Genomic DNA, 14,345 nt, shown 5'->3' with positions numbered 1-14,345 from the left:
CAGACTCAGGGAGTACCTTTTTCCGATTCATCAACCAACATTTGATCCCCACATTGGTTTTAAGTCAACTAAGGTTTAATTGGTTCAAGAAAATTAATGTTCATGAGTTTCCATTTTCACAACCCCTTGAATTCTTTTTATTTTTTAAAAAATTTATCAAAAATATAGTCAATGAATAACAACAACAAGGGTACAATTTTCAAAGTCGATAAGAAGGTTCCTTCTTGTTTTTTTGTGTTTTTTCCCCTCTTAAAGACTATTCTTTTTTCATCGTGGAAATTAAAGGCCAACACATGACAATGTTTCCCTCTTAATGTTTTTCTTTAATTTTTACATTTTATTGATTTTAAAGTAATATTATCAATTAAGCCAATGAATTCATCACTTCACTACAATAGTACATGATCAATCCAGATAATAAAAACTCTTAATGGAAACTTGCTACATTACTTGTGTGTTAATTTTAATTTCCTTTTAAAAAAAACTTTTAATGGATTGTAAAATATAAACGCATGTTTCTAAAGTATACCCATCATCGTTCACTTTCCAAGTCAAGATCAACTCATAAATTAATTATATGAGAAAGGATTTGTAAATTTCACAACCACAAATCAAACCTATATAATTACCACTTTTTTTTATTATTATGCTTATATATAATTTTCAATCCGCTCAGTCTCTTAAATATATTTAGTCAATTTTTACTCAATCTTTTATAATTTTTAGATATTTTATATTTATTAGATGTATAATAGTTTTTCTAACACTCTCCTCTGTTTACAATAATTTTCTTTTATGTTATCAAGTGATATTATATTTTAAGATATTTTATGAATTGTTGGGTCAGAATGGCCCTCGTTCAAAGTTTTATTCTTAATTGTAACATGACGTTCGTCTTGGAATATTATCCTTTTCCTGTGTCAAATTTCCAACACTCATGTTACATCAACCACTTGCATATATGCATCAGGTAAGCAAAATTTGAGTTATTATGTCCTCTAAAAAAGAACATTCAATTGCTTCAAGAGAATCAATGATAGACTTCACATATTGAAAATAATCACTTATTGAGTGTGTGCCCTTAGAGGCTAATTTGTTGAAATTAGACTTCAAGTGCATATATATTGATGTCACGTTGTCAAGAAAATAGTTTTTCAAGAAATAGTATCATTTATGCAAAGAGAGTAATTCCAGGGAAGATGAGATGCTTAAGATGACACAGTAGCATTTATCCAAGAAATCATAGAGGCAGGAATGGATGTGAATAAAGCACTAGTGAGAGAGGAAGATTTAGGTGAGATAGAAGATAAAAGACAGTTGGTGAGTCCAGAAGTTACGGTGGCCTTCATGTCTTAAAAAAGAATTAAATTTAGATTACTCTTAAAAAACTTGGAAGTTTTATGATGAACGTTTCATCTCAAAATGTAACATCAACCACTTGCATATCACTACACAATTAAGCAGTTTTACCAACGGATTAATTCTGTCGGTGAGATGAACTAGACCTGTCGGTAAAAACTTTACCGACAGCATCACCGATGGAATACGTCCGTCGGAGGCATTATCGTCGATAATTTCTCATTCCGTCGCCCATTCTATCGACAATTAAAAAAACCAACCACCGACGGAACACCGACAGTATTTCAGACGGCTCAGCGCACCAAAAAAATATTCCCGCGAGAAATGTACCGACAGAATAATTCTGTCTGTATTTTAAACGATAATTACCGATGGACTATCCATCAGTAATTATGGCATGGATGGTAAATATTACCGACTTTGACAAATACCAACGGAATAAATCCGTCGGTAATAGTCGGGGTAAATACCGACGGAATGTATCCATCGGTGATTGTGGCACGGCCCGTAATTTTTTTTCAAATCTCGGTAAAATACCGACGGCTGTGTTCCCTCGGTAATATCATCGGTATTTAATTCAAATATTTTAAAAAAATTATTTATTAACAGTAAAAAAACTTAATAACCAAATAAATTTGTATTAAACATTAAAAATGTAAAATAATATTAAATAATATTCATTACAAATTAAATGTTTTAAAAAACAAAATTAAACTAATTAAAATAGTGGCGGAGCTGGAGGAGGAGGAGGAGGAGGAGGCTGGTTATTGACCGGACCGTACGACCAAAAAGGAGCAGCACATGGATCATCACCCATCTTTGAGCTAATCTTCATGACCATTTGATGGAGATGAGAATAATCCGTCGAGAGGCGTTCATATTGTTGTTTCAAGGCTAAGAACTCCCCTGAATGGGTGCTTGATACTGATGGAGAGCTCCCAACGGTTGAGACACTACGGGCCGACCATAAGTTTTCGGTCGTAGTGTTGGAGAGCCCATAAACCTGATTTTTATCGGGTCCACCAGACGATCTAGCCTCCATCCACAAATCCGGATCGAAATCTGGATGGGTCGAAGGATCGTCCCCATATCTCTCCCTCAACCGGCTATTATAGGTCTCCTGAATTTTTTTTTTAAAATCGTCATATTCAATTCAAGAAAATAATAACTTACAAAATAAAATGATTGAACGAACATATCACAAAAGACTGAGCACGACTATCCACGTACTGTTGCATCCCCTTTTGGCGGTCTTGACTTCGCACGTGCGTCTCTACAAATAGCTCCATTGGACTCGGCTCGCGTCCAAGAGACGTTGCCTGTAAGGAAAAAAAAGATTGCAAGTTAAATATATTTATAAGCAACAACAAATTAATTAACAATATATTTCATCTAAATTAATATTACCATCCGCTTCGTATGTGTGCTGAACGGGACGGAGCCGCCGGTGTGCGCGGTTATCGAACCATGAATTTGCCGGTTCCGGTTGACGGCTCCGGATTGTGAGCGCCGTAAGAACCGCTCAAACATCACGTGCTCAATATCTCCCGCCCATATATCTCCCGAGATGAATGGCGGTTTGAATTCCTGCCAAACCGCCACCTCATTCCATCCTTTAAGACCGTTGTCCCTCGCATATCTTTTCGCCTTTTTTTGGGTGTCATACCAAAAATCACGCAACCTACTTCCATAGTAACTAATTAGAATTTAGAACATAAAATTATAAATAAAAAATAAATATTATTTTCAATGTTACCTAGTTGCCGCGTGATTCTCCCATACCCTTCTGACAACATTGTTGTTCGCGCTATCCCACTCAAATTTATTTTGTGTATATAAATAATCCATTGAAAATAAAAATAGTACAAGATATAAAATTTCAAAAATTATTTATTAAAAATAAACTTGAAATTAAAAATTAAAATCTACTTGAAATCGCTGAAACCAGGCCTCGATATTAGGTCTCCACTCAGGATGTCTGGAGACCCGACTCCATTGAAACAATGGAATTTCCATCAACGATTTAAACGCCAATGTAATTGCAGCCTCAATGTTTGTGAACCTAAAATTAAATAATAAAAAGTTAATTAGTTGTTCATAAATTATGTTATAAGTACAAAAAAAAAACTAAAACCTAAACAAACTTACATTGAGAGATCATCCTTTCATTGTGCTTGGTACTTGTGGGTGAATTGACCCCGCCGTGAAGGCACACCGCCTCTATGCTGTGAAACCGCGCTAGAAGAGGCAGCATCACAAGTTGGCGCAGATGCATCGCCGTGATCAGCACCTAAGGAGATAAGAACTAGCTACAACCATCTGCTGACGACGTGTTGTAGATTTCATTCGACGCATCTACACAAATGTATATGAATTATTACATAATTAACTTTGATTATTAATTTTTTTTTTTGGCAACACCTCCCCTATACTGGAGACTACCTACAGTTTTTAAACTTGCAATGTTTACAATAACCACAATCCAATTGACTCTAGCAACATCATATATACAACCTAATATTTATAGAAATTCAATCATTAACAAAAACTCGGCAGCACCTCCCTTATATTTGAGATTACGCATAATTTTAAAACCTATAAATATTGGTAATTACACAAATATTGCAAAATGAACTCTATACAACCTAACATCTATAGAAATTCAATGTCTATATATTTTCAACTACCATCAATACAAATTGATAAATAACAATTAAAATTAATCAAAATAAGAAATAACATAAGAAACAATAATATCCTAAAATTAATATAAACTAATTAAATTTAATTCTATATTTCAATTCACATTTAAAACATAAATTCAACAGTAACAATTATTGCAATACAAACAATAATATCCTAAAATTAATATAAACTAATTAAATTTAATTCTATATTTCAATTCACATTTAAAACATAAATTCAACAATAATAATTATTGCAAAACAAACAATAATATCCTAAAATTAACAAATAAAATGAAAAAACTAAATAACACTACACAAAACATCCTAAATACAAAATAAACAATACACAAAACTAAAAAAACACTACATCAATTCAAAATAAATTTAGGAATAAAAAATGCTTACCTTAATGGTGTGTTGATTTTAAGATTTTATCAACAAACAATACACAAAACAAAGAACACCAAAAAAAAATCATAATTAAAATAAATAAAAAAAAAATACAAAGATAAAAAAAAAATACATACCTTTTAATATGTTTAAAACTACCACCAAAACAATAAAACCTTTTGCAAAAACTTAATAGAAACGGAGAGGAGAGGAGAAATACAGATAAGAGCCGAGAGAGAAATGAACCAAATGGGGGGAGGGGGGTTTTTATATTGTAATATTTCCAACAATATTACCAACGAAACATTAATTGTTGTCAGTGGCATTAAATTCCATCGGTAATTAATTGAAAATCGCACCAAAAATTTCAAAAATCCCGCCTGACTTTTCGAGTCGTCGGTCAATCTGTTGGTAAATGTGTCGTCGGCGCATCCGTCTGTAACTGTGCTGACCGACCATGCCTTTGACAAGCGTGCGCTTTGGGATATGCGCTTATCGTCGATGTGCCTGTCGGTAATTGTGGCAAAATCCTGTAATGTTTTTCCAACTCTCGGTAAAATACTGATGGGTACCATTCCGTCAATGTATCTGTCGGTGATTGTGGTAAAATCCCGTAATTTTTTTTCAACTCTCGGTAAAATACCGACAGGTATCAATCCGCTGGTGTATCCGTCGGTGATTGTGGCAAAATCCTGTAATTTTTTTCCAACTCTCGGTAAAATACCGACGGGTACCATTCCGTCGGCAATGCCGTGGGTGCTTGTGGCAAAATTCCATAATTTGTTTCCAACTCTTGGTTAAATACTGACGATTACCATTCCATCGTGAAACTGTTAAAATTTTTACAGCTCCTCCATGTATTATTGTCTATCCTCCCGCACAAAATCTTGAATTGCAAATTTACACCACGCACAACACAATGACAAGAGCTCACAATTAAAGAAGAATACATATTTCATGTTCCAAAATATCATCCTTAATATTACATTATAAAAATAAGGCTTTACAACATGTTTAGTCAGAATTTTCATCTTCGTCCTCAATTGAATTGTTATCATCAGCTTCATCGCACACTTCAATGTGGTTATCATCTTCTTCATCAACATTCTCTAGTCCACTAGTAGAGCTCAAAACAGCATTCAAATCCTCTGCGTCAACATCAACAAGACTATCGTCGAAAACACGAAAATTTGAATTTTCTTCTAAGTCAATCGAAGGAGCAACTCGGTATGGTTCAACCAACTCACTAGCTTGAAAGACTTCATCTATCACACTTGTGTCTTCATTCTCATCCTAAACAACCTCGACACGACCCCTGGGTTTTGTTTTTAAAATGGATAACAAATCAACTCTTGATCGATCCTTTCTAAAGGAAGGGGTGTATGTGTAATAAACTTGTTGGCATTGCTTTGTGAAAACAAAAATGTTGTTTCTGTTGCGGTGTCTAGCTTTGGAGTTGATTTCAACAAGACCATAGTGAGGATCTACTCTGATTCCTCTGTTAGTTGTGTCATACCAATAGCATTTGAATAAAAACACTCTATTTTACTTGCGATGATATTGCAGTTCGATGACCTCTTCCAATCTACCATAGTAGTCAACTTCAAACTCACTAGAAGTCGATCCCTTAATACAAACACCACTGTTGTATGTCTTTCTTCCATGCCCGTATTCTTTAGTATGAAAGACATATCCATTGATAAAATACCCGTTATAGCACTTGACTTTTCTTTCAGGGCACAGGCTTAGTAAAGACAGTGAAATAACAACACTACCTCCCATTTGATAAACCTTGTATATTAAATACAACAACAATCAATAAACGGATATTATGTAATATTGACGTACAATTAATTACATTGCAATAGATAAGGAGTTTGTAATAGGACTTACATGTGTTTAAAACCATGTGACAAATTGTTTATCTTGTAATTGAAAGATCTGGGATTCGGTCAGCTGTGAGTTATTGGACAGTAAGTATCATCGATGTTGCCTGCAAGGTTATTCCAAATTATATGAGTTTATGATATCACAAAACATAAATAGTACACTGTTGACAAAGTTTATATTGAACATCTACTTACTTAATAAAAGGTCTCAGCTCATCACAGTTAAATAGGACATAATTGTGTGCTTGTATGAACTCTATTTCAGACAAATATTTTCCCCTCACGACATTTTTAGGTGTGGGTCGTCCAGGATTGGAGAATATTGACAAGTTTCTACTTGAAGGCACACCACCACCATCATCATGCCATGGAACACGGTTGATCCTCGTTCTCAAATGAGGTTCGAAATATAAGAGATAAATGTTGAGATCTCCTCAACAATATAGGCCTCACATATTGACGCCTCAACATGCGCCTTGTTCTTAACCTTTTTTTAAGATTGAACAAGTACCTGCATATATATATAGAATTAATAAAAAATTATCAATTAAAAAATTAAAAAAAAATTTAATTATGAATTCCATCACAATTGTAATATCTAACCTCTCGAATGGATACATCCATCTGTACTAGACCGGTCCTCCAACTTTTACCTCAAACGATAAATGTACGGGTAGATGCTCCATTGAGTCAAAAAATGATGAAGGGAATATCATCTCAAGTTTGCATATTGTCTCGACGATATTCGTTTCAAACCTCTCAATGTGATCAACATTCAACTTGCTGGAGCATATATCTTTGAAGAAATGACTGATCTCCGTTAGTGCATCCCATATCCCTTTTGGCAACAAATCACGAAAAGCTAATGGGATGAGTGTTTGCATAAACACATGACAGTCATGACTCTTCATTCCATATAATCTGCATTTCTCCGTATTAACCAGCCTTGATATGTTCGAGGCATGTCCATCGGGGAAACGCAGACTCTTAAGCCATTTGTAGACTAATAATTATACGTTTTTCTCTAACACGAAGCTTGCTCTTGGTTTTGTGACCCGTGACTCATCATAAACCAACTCCAGATTTTTACGGTTACAGAACAATGATACATCCAATCTAGCCGTGATGTTGTCCTTTGTCTTCCCCTTCACATTCATGATGGTGTTGAAAATGTTCTCAAACACGTTCTTTTTAATATGCATGATGTCAAGGTTATGGCAGAGAAGATTGGTCTTCCAATAAGAAAGCTCCCAAAAGATACTTCACTTCACCCAATTATGGGTCAAACCAAAACCATGAAACTTCTGCTTACCTGATTGGAGACCAAACACAATGTCACTGTACTTTGACACAACATCAAACAATTCTTCACCGGAAAGACGCGGGGGTGCAACATCCTTTTCAACTCTGCCAAAAAAGAAATTGTTTCTGTTCTTTCTGTACCTGTGATTCGACGGTAAAAAACGACAGTGACAGTAAAAAAAAGAAGCTTCACCCCCGTTTGTTAGCGTGAATGCCTTGTTGTTCTCCATATAGTATGGACATGCTAGCTTTCCATGCGTGCTCCAACTAGAAACCATTACATAAGTTGGGAAATCATTGATAGTCCACATTAAAGCCGCTCTCATAACAAAATTATGTTTCCTCGAGATGTCATAAGTCAATGCTCTAGAGGACCACAACTGCATCAACTCATCAATCAACGGATGAAGACAAACATCTATATTCCAACCCGGACTGCTCGGACCTGGTATGACCATAGATAAAAACATGAACTTCGGCTTCATACACATCCCTGATGGCAAGTTATAAACAGTCAGTATGACCGTCCAACAAGAATAAGGAGCAGCAAATGACCCGAATAGGTTGAATTTGTCGGTATACAACCCAAGACGCACATTCCTTGATTCAGCTAAAAAGTGAGGATGCACACTGTTAAAGTATTTCCAGGCTTCACTATCAGGAGGATGCACCATCACTCCATCAACCGCATGATGTGATTGGTGCTATGTCATGTGCTCAGCAGTCCTGGTTACATGAATAACCTCTGCAGTCTAGGTGTGATTGTGAAGTATTTAAGTTTTTTATATGCCACGAAAGTCTTCCCTCTACCAGTTCTGGGTTTGTAACGAGAATGCCCATGTTATGCACGCAGTCAGCTCAGCATTTTCAAGGTAGTATAACATGCAGAAGTTATGGCATATGTTAATTTTCTGGTATCCTAAACCTAGGGGTTTCATCATGGACTTGGCAGCATAGAAGTTCTCTTTCAGCCTGTTCCCTTTAGGTAAAATGCTTCTTGCCCATTCAATAATCTTGTCATAACAGGCCTCACTCAACCCATTATTTGACTTGATGGTGAACACTTGTGCTACGGCCGATAATTTATTGTGGTTCATGCATCCATCCCATAATGGCTCGTCAAAATCTTTCAACAGATAAAAAAACTTTGCTGCATCTGCATTAGGTTCTTCTTCTATGATTGGACATTCACTGATATTACCTTCACTCATTCTCATTGCATCCATAACCATATTCCTGTAAGGATTACTGTTCTTATTTCCAACTTCATGCATGTTGCTAGCACTAGAAGTTGACCCGACCACCCTTTCAACCATGCTCTCATTAGGAACAAATAGTTCTCCGTGTGCATACCAACATAGGTAATCCTCCATGAACCCTTTGGTTAGAAGATGCATCGTTACAACATCTTGATGTAGAAACTTTAAATTTTTACACTTCCTACATAGACACCTAATACCGCTATCAGTAAAATTCCTCGGGATAGATGTTGCGAAATTAATAAAACCCTTAACACCGTTACAATAATCCATCCTCCGCAATCCTTGGGGTGGGTCCCGATACATCCATGAACGATCATCCATGACTTCTATTGAATCTTTATAAAACATAACAATAATATTGGTTTCCTATGTTAAATATTCATTATCAATTATCCAACAAACTAAAAAAATACTTATGTTAAATATTCATTATCAATTATCAACTATCAACGTTCATACATACAAATTATAAATATATAAATTTACGAAAATCACAACTTCGCAATAGAATTGATAACAATTAAAATAGGCCCGTTAAACAAGCTAATATTTATTTCATCACAACACATCTAATTCAGTGTAATTGAAACAAAATTTCAATAATTTACAAACAAATATAATTTGACAAAATCTAAAACAAACTATAACAACTACAAAATTATACATTCATACTACAAGTTTCTTTGACAAATAACAATCAAACCAGTACATACATTAACAAAATACATATACTAAAGAAACAATAAAATTCACATTTAAATGTTAAAACTAAAAAGGATAGATTTACTTATAAAAAAATGATAAAATCCACAAGAACGGATGTTATGACCACGTACAAAAGTATAAGAAACTTGAGTGCTTGTGTTAAGAAGAGGGGAGAGTTGAGATGGGTGGTTGGCTGCAGTTTGAGAGGGGAGAGGTGGGATGAGGAAGAAGAAGGGGAAGAAGAATGAGAAACAGAGGAAGAGAGTGTCGGCAGAGGGGGTATATACTGGCTTTTACCGATGGAATCACCGGCGGTGATTCCGTCGGTGAAAGTGCCACGTCGCTGTACGACTAACCCAGTTTGAATCCCTTGATAATTCTGTTGGTAAACTTGTCTGAAAAATCCACGTCATCATGCCATTGCAACTTAAAAAAAAAAGGTGTCTTGACTGTTGGCGATACAGTTAGTAAATACCGACGGAATACGTCCGTCGGTATATACCGACAGTATCGCCGATGGCGTATTCGGTTGGTAAATATCGACAGATTTGGAGACGAAATTATTTCCGTCAGTAAAAATTTCCGACGAAAATATTCTGCCGGTAATTCCGTTGGTGTTCTCCGATTTTCTGGTAGTGTATGCATGCTATATTCAAATTTCAAGTCTATGTCAGTAAAAAATTTGTCTCCGAATTATGACAACTGGGAGGGACTAATTAGCTGGTTCATGGGCAAACCTGTGGTGGAAAAGTAAGCTAAAGCCCACAATGATGTGAATCCATGAAAATGAAGGGACATATTTCATTTCCACGAATTTATCACCCATAATAGTTCATTTTCCAAGTCATGACTCGCATGTTCATGAAGTATACGTATCATCATTCATTTTCCAAGACAAGATCAACTAATCATAAATTAATTATATGAGAAAGGATTTATAAATTCCACAACGACAAATCAACCATACCTCCTAATAATTTCCTTTTTGTTATTTCCAAAGTATTTTCCATCCTAGTTTCTAATTACCACTTTCCTCTTTTTCATTATGCTTTGTAATTTGCAATCTAATCAATCTTCTAAATATATTGTTTTGTTTTTTTTTATGTATTAGATGTATGATACTCCCTCTACCAATCTCTTTTATTTAAATCGATTTTCTTATTGGTTTACATTTGGTGCCTTTTCATCATTCGATAAATGTTGTTAGTAGTCGGTGAGTGTACAAAATTAAACGCAGAGTTGATGTAAGCATTAAGAGGTATAAGGCGCGCCTAGTTGCTAGAGGTTTCACTCAACAAGAAGGTATTGATAACTCTAAAACATTTAGTCCTGTTATCAAGCAAGTGACCGTCAGATTAGTCTTCTCCATTACGGTTTCATGTGATTGGAAAATTTATCAGGTTGATATCCATAATGCATTTCTCAAGGGAATCTTTGACAAAGAGATCTACATGAAACAAACTCCAGATTTTGTTGATTTTGCTCTCTCCTTTCATGTGTGTAGATTGCATAAGTCTTTATATAGTTTAAAACAGGCTCTGCGGGCTTGGTACACTCGTCTAAATGAATTTCTGCTATCAATTGGTTTTCATGCCTCCAAGGTTGATACCTCATTATTTATCTTTTCTATTGGTGCTGATATTTGTTATCACCTAATTTATATTGATAATATTCTGTTTATGGGTAGCAACTGTCTTATGCTTAAACGCCTCATATAGTTGCTGATCTCAAAATTTAAGTTTCGCGCGACTGATATTTATGTGCCCTTAGAGGTTAATTTGTTGAAATTAGATTTCAAGTGCATATATCTTGATGTCACGTTGTCAAGAAATAGTTTTTCAATAGCAACCCCAAGTATCACGAGCATAGAGAGCGATTCCAGGGAAGATGAGAAGCTTAAGAATCTTTGATGACATAGTAGCATTTATCCAAGAAACAACAACATGATTAACATGAAGTTCTAGTAATGAATTGAGAAAGAGTAAGAGTGCCATCAACATGATCATAAACCCTATGGTAGTGAATAATATTCGTGGAGATTTTGCCAGATAAGAAAGTTGGAGAAGTCAAGAGTTTTTAGGATATATTGTTTTATGTTACTTGATGTAACCATATTATTCGATAGTTTTACTCATATTTTCCTAATATTTTGCCTATGTTTTATATATATAATGCTTTGATATTCTTTGTTTTATGTTTTGAAGGCACTTTTGGATGTAAGATTCAAAAACAAGTAAATAGGAGATAATTGACAAATTTGACCTCCGATTGATGTTTTGTACAGAGCTTGAGCTATAGAGGTCAAAATGAAATGAATCTAGTGGAATTAGGAAGCTAACATCCATACATTTCTATATGTATACGGCAAGGAAAAAAAAAGAGAAAGAGCATGGAAATCACAGCCTTTAAAGACAAATCTCACATTCTGCCAGTGTTGAACTTTGGCCATTCCGACTTCCATTTGATGCAAACTCAATTTTTTTTGGATTATTAACTCAAAGATCTATCCGCCTATCAAATTTTAGCAGAAAAAGAGCTCCTATAAGAGATAGATGATTTTTCTAAGATGACTCATAAATTTTGTCAGTTGATAGGTTTTGTGAAGAAACAAGTGTAATTTACTTCTCAAGCATCCAAACTGACATCCAAGTCTTTATTTAGGCCATTTAACTCCTCTAAGTCAAAAGTCAAAGCTTGAAGATTTTATGCAATACTATTTTTTTTTAGAAAAATAGTTATTGCACTACTTAAATGTAAATTGTCTACTTAGAAAAAGACTATTTTGTAGGAAAGAGGGATTATGATTTCCTATCAAATAAAAAGAAAGGAGTAACGGCCAAAGAGAAGAAAAACTCAACCCTTTCCTCCTATACCTGAAATCATGTATTCATCTTTTCTCTTAATTAGTTTCTCAATAGACATACAAGGCTAAGTGCTTTTTCTTGGTTGCAAGGACACATAAATCTTCGAATTTCAAGAATTGTGAGATCTATTTTACCTTTTATTTTCAATTTATATGACAAATATTTTTATTGTCCTATGTTTATTTCCTATGATTGTTTAGCTTGATTGCTAGAGCGGACTCTAAGTTATTATTCTAACCAATCTATTGCTAAGTTTGCTATCAAAACCGAATGTTGTGATATATAAACTTGTGAAACAACTTAGTTTAATAATTGTGGTGGATCTATGTTATTAATCTTAGAGAAAACATTTGATCAAATTAAACATGTACTGTACACTATGGTTGTTTAATGGTTAGGGTTAGTTAAACTTCGGATCGATTAACTAGCCACGTTAAGAAAAAATAAATATTCAGAATATAAGTTGACATATCATTTAAATGATCAGTTCTGATTTACATAGGTGGACGCTTACTTAAGACCAAGGTTTTTCTCTTGATAAGTTTCAGATTTATTTAATTTAGCTTGATTATTTTATTCTATTTACCATTGCATAGCTTAGATAACTTCAAACCCCCCCCCCCCCTTAAATTTCATATCATTCAACATAAGAACCTGACTAAATCTTTTTCATGGTATCGATCCCTTACTTGCGTTATACTATTTTATTTATTCAAATTAGGATAATTAATTTGTGAGACCGTGACATCGCAACATTACTTACACCAAATATTGTATGCTATATTCAGTTTTCAAGTCTACATCGCTAGAAAATTTGGCTACTTTGAATTATCACAATTGGGAGGACTAATTAGCTGGTTCATGAGCAAACATATTCACTACCGGAAAATCGATAAATACAAACGGAAATACCAAGTGAATATTTTCCTTGATAAATTTCTGACGGATTTTACCGACGGAAATATACTCTCGGTATATACCGAGGGAATTACAGTGGAAAAAAATTTAAACAAAGTAAAAAAATGATGACGTGTCATTTTTTACCAACAGAATAACCGATGGAATTTATTCCATTGATAAAATCCGTTGGTAATTCTGTTGGTAAAATGTTAACATTGTTCATCATGTCAATTACAGACGGAATCACCAACAAAAAATTTCATCGGTATTTTTCAGAGAGCTGTTAATTACTGTTTTTTAAAGACAAAATCACCGACGGATTAAAAATTTGTCGATGTTATTTGGCGGGTTTCTAAAAAATTTTGATTAAATTGAAAATTTAAATTAAATATTACAGAAAAAATCACAGACGGATTGAAAAGTTGTCGGTGATATTTGGCAGTTTTTGAAAATTTTTGATTAAATTGAAAATTTAAATTAAATATTACTGACACCGACATAATATTTATAAATATTAATATTTAATTATCCATTGGCAAAACCGTCGGCAAAACACCCCAATAAAAAGTCTGGAATCCCCAATTTCACAACAAATAAGGCTCCTTTCTTCTTCTTCTTCTTCTTCTTTCCCATATGTAAAAAACATCAATATCCATTTCTTTCTCTTCTCCTCTCTTCTCTCCTCAACTCCTCTTCTCCTCCATGCTCAAGTTTGTATTTTTCTCCTTCTTTTTTCTTCTTAGTTTTTTTTTTTAATTAATATACTTTATGATTTTTTTTCTCTTCTTAGCTTCACTTGCAACTACATTAAGGTAAAAAAAATATTTTCTTCTTTTTTCGTGTTTTTGTTTTCACTATATTTATTTATTTTTTTTTGTTCTTAATAAGTGTATGAATGTTGTTGTAGGATTTGTTTTTTCCATATGAGATCAATTTTTAGTTGATTTATTTATAGGATTTTTAAATTTTTAGCAATTGCAACTTTAT

The 14,345-nt window shown here is 34.1% G+C and overlaps 2 protein-coding genes across 15 annotated transcripts in view; one reads left to right on the top strand and one right to left on the bottom strand.

The window, feature by feature from the left end:
• Window positions 1-14,345, bottom strand: part of LOC112324743 (probable LRR receptor-like serine/threonine-protein kinase At3g47570) — a 69,305-nt gene that overhangs the window by 3,502 nt on the left and 51,458 nt on the right. The gene's annotated exons all lie outside the window — the stretch shown is intronic.
• LOC18106685 (uncharacterized) overlaps window positions 1-14,345 on the top strand; it is a 74,413-nt gene that overhangs the window by 12,904 nt on the left and 47,164 nt on the right. The window lies entirely within an intron of this gene.

The sequence above is a fragment of the Populus trichocarpa genome, chromosome 17, assembly GCF_000002775.5.
Source record: "Populus trichocarpa isolate Nisqually-1 chromosome 17, P.trichocarpa_v4.1, whole genome shotgun sequence".
NCBI lineage: Eukaryota > Viridiplantae > Streptophyta > Magnoliopsida > Malpighiales > Salicaceae > Populus > Populus trichocarpa.
Note: the sequence above shows the minus strand (reverse complement) of the source record. Positions and strands in the feature narration are given on the sequence as shown.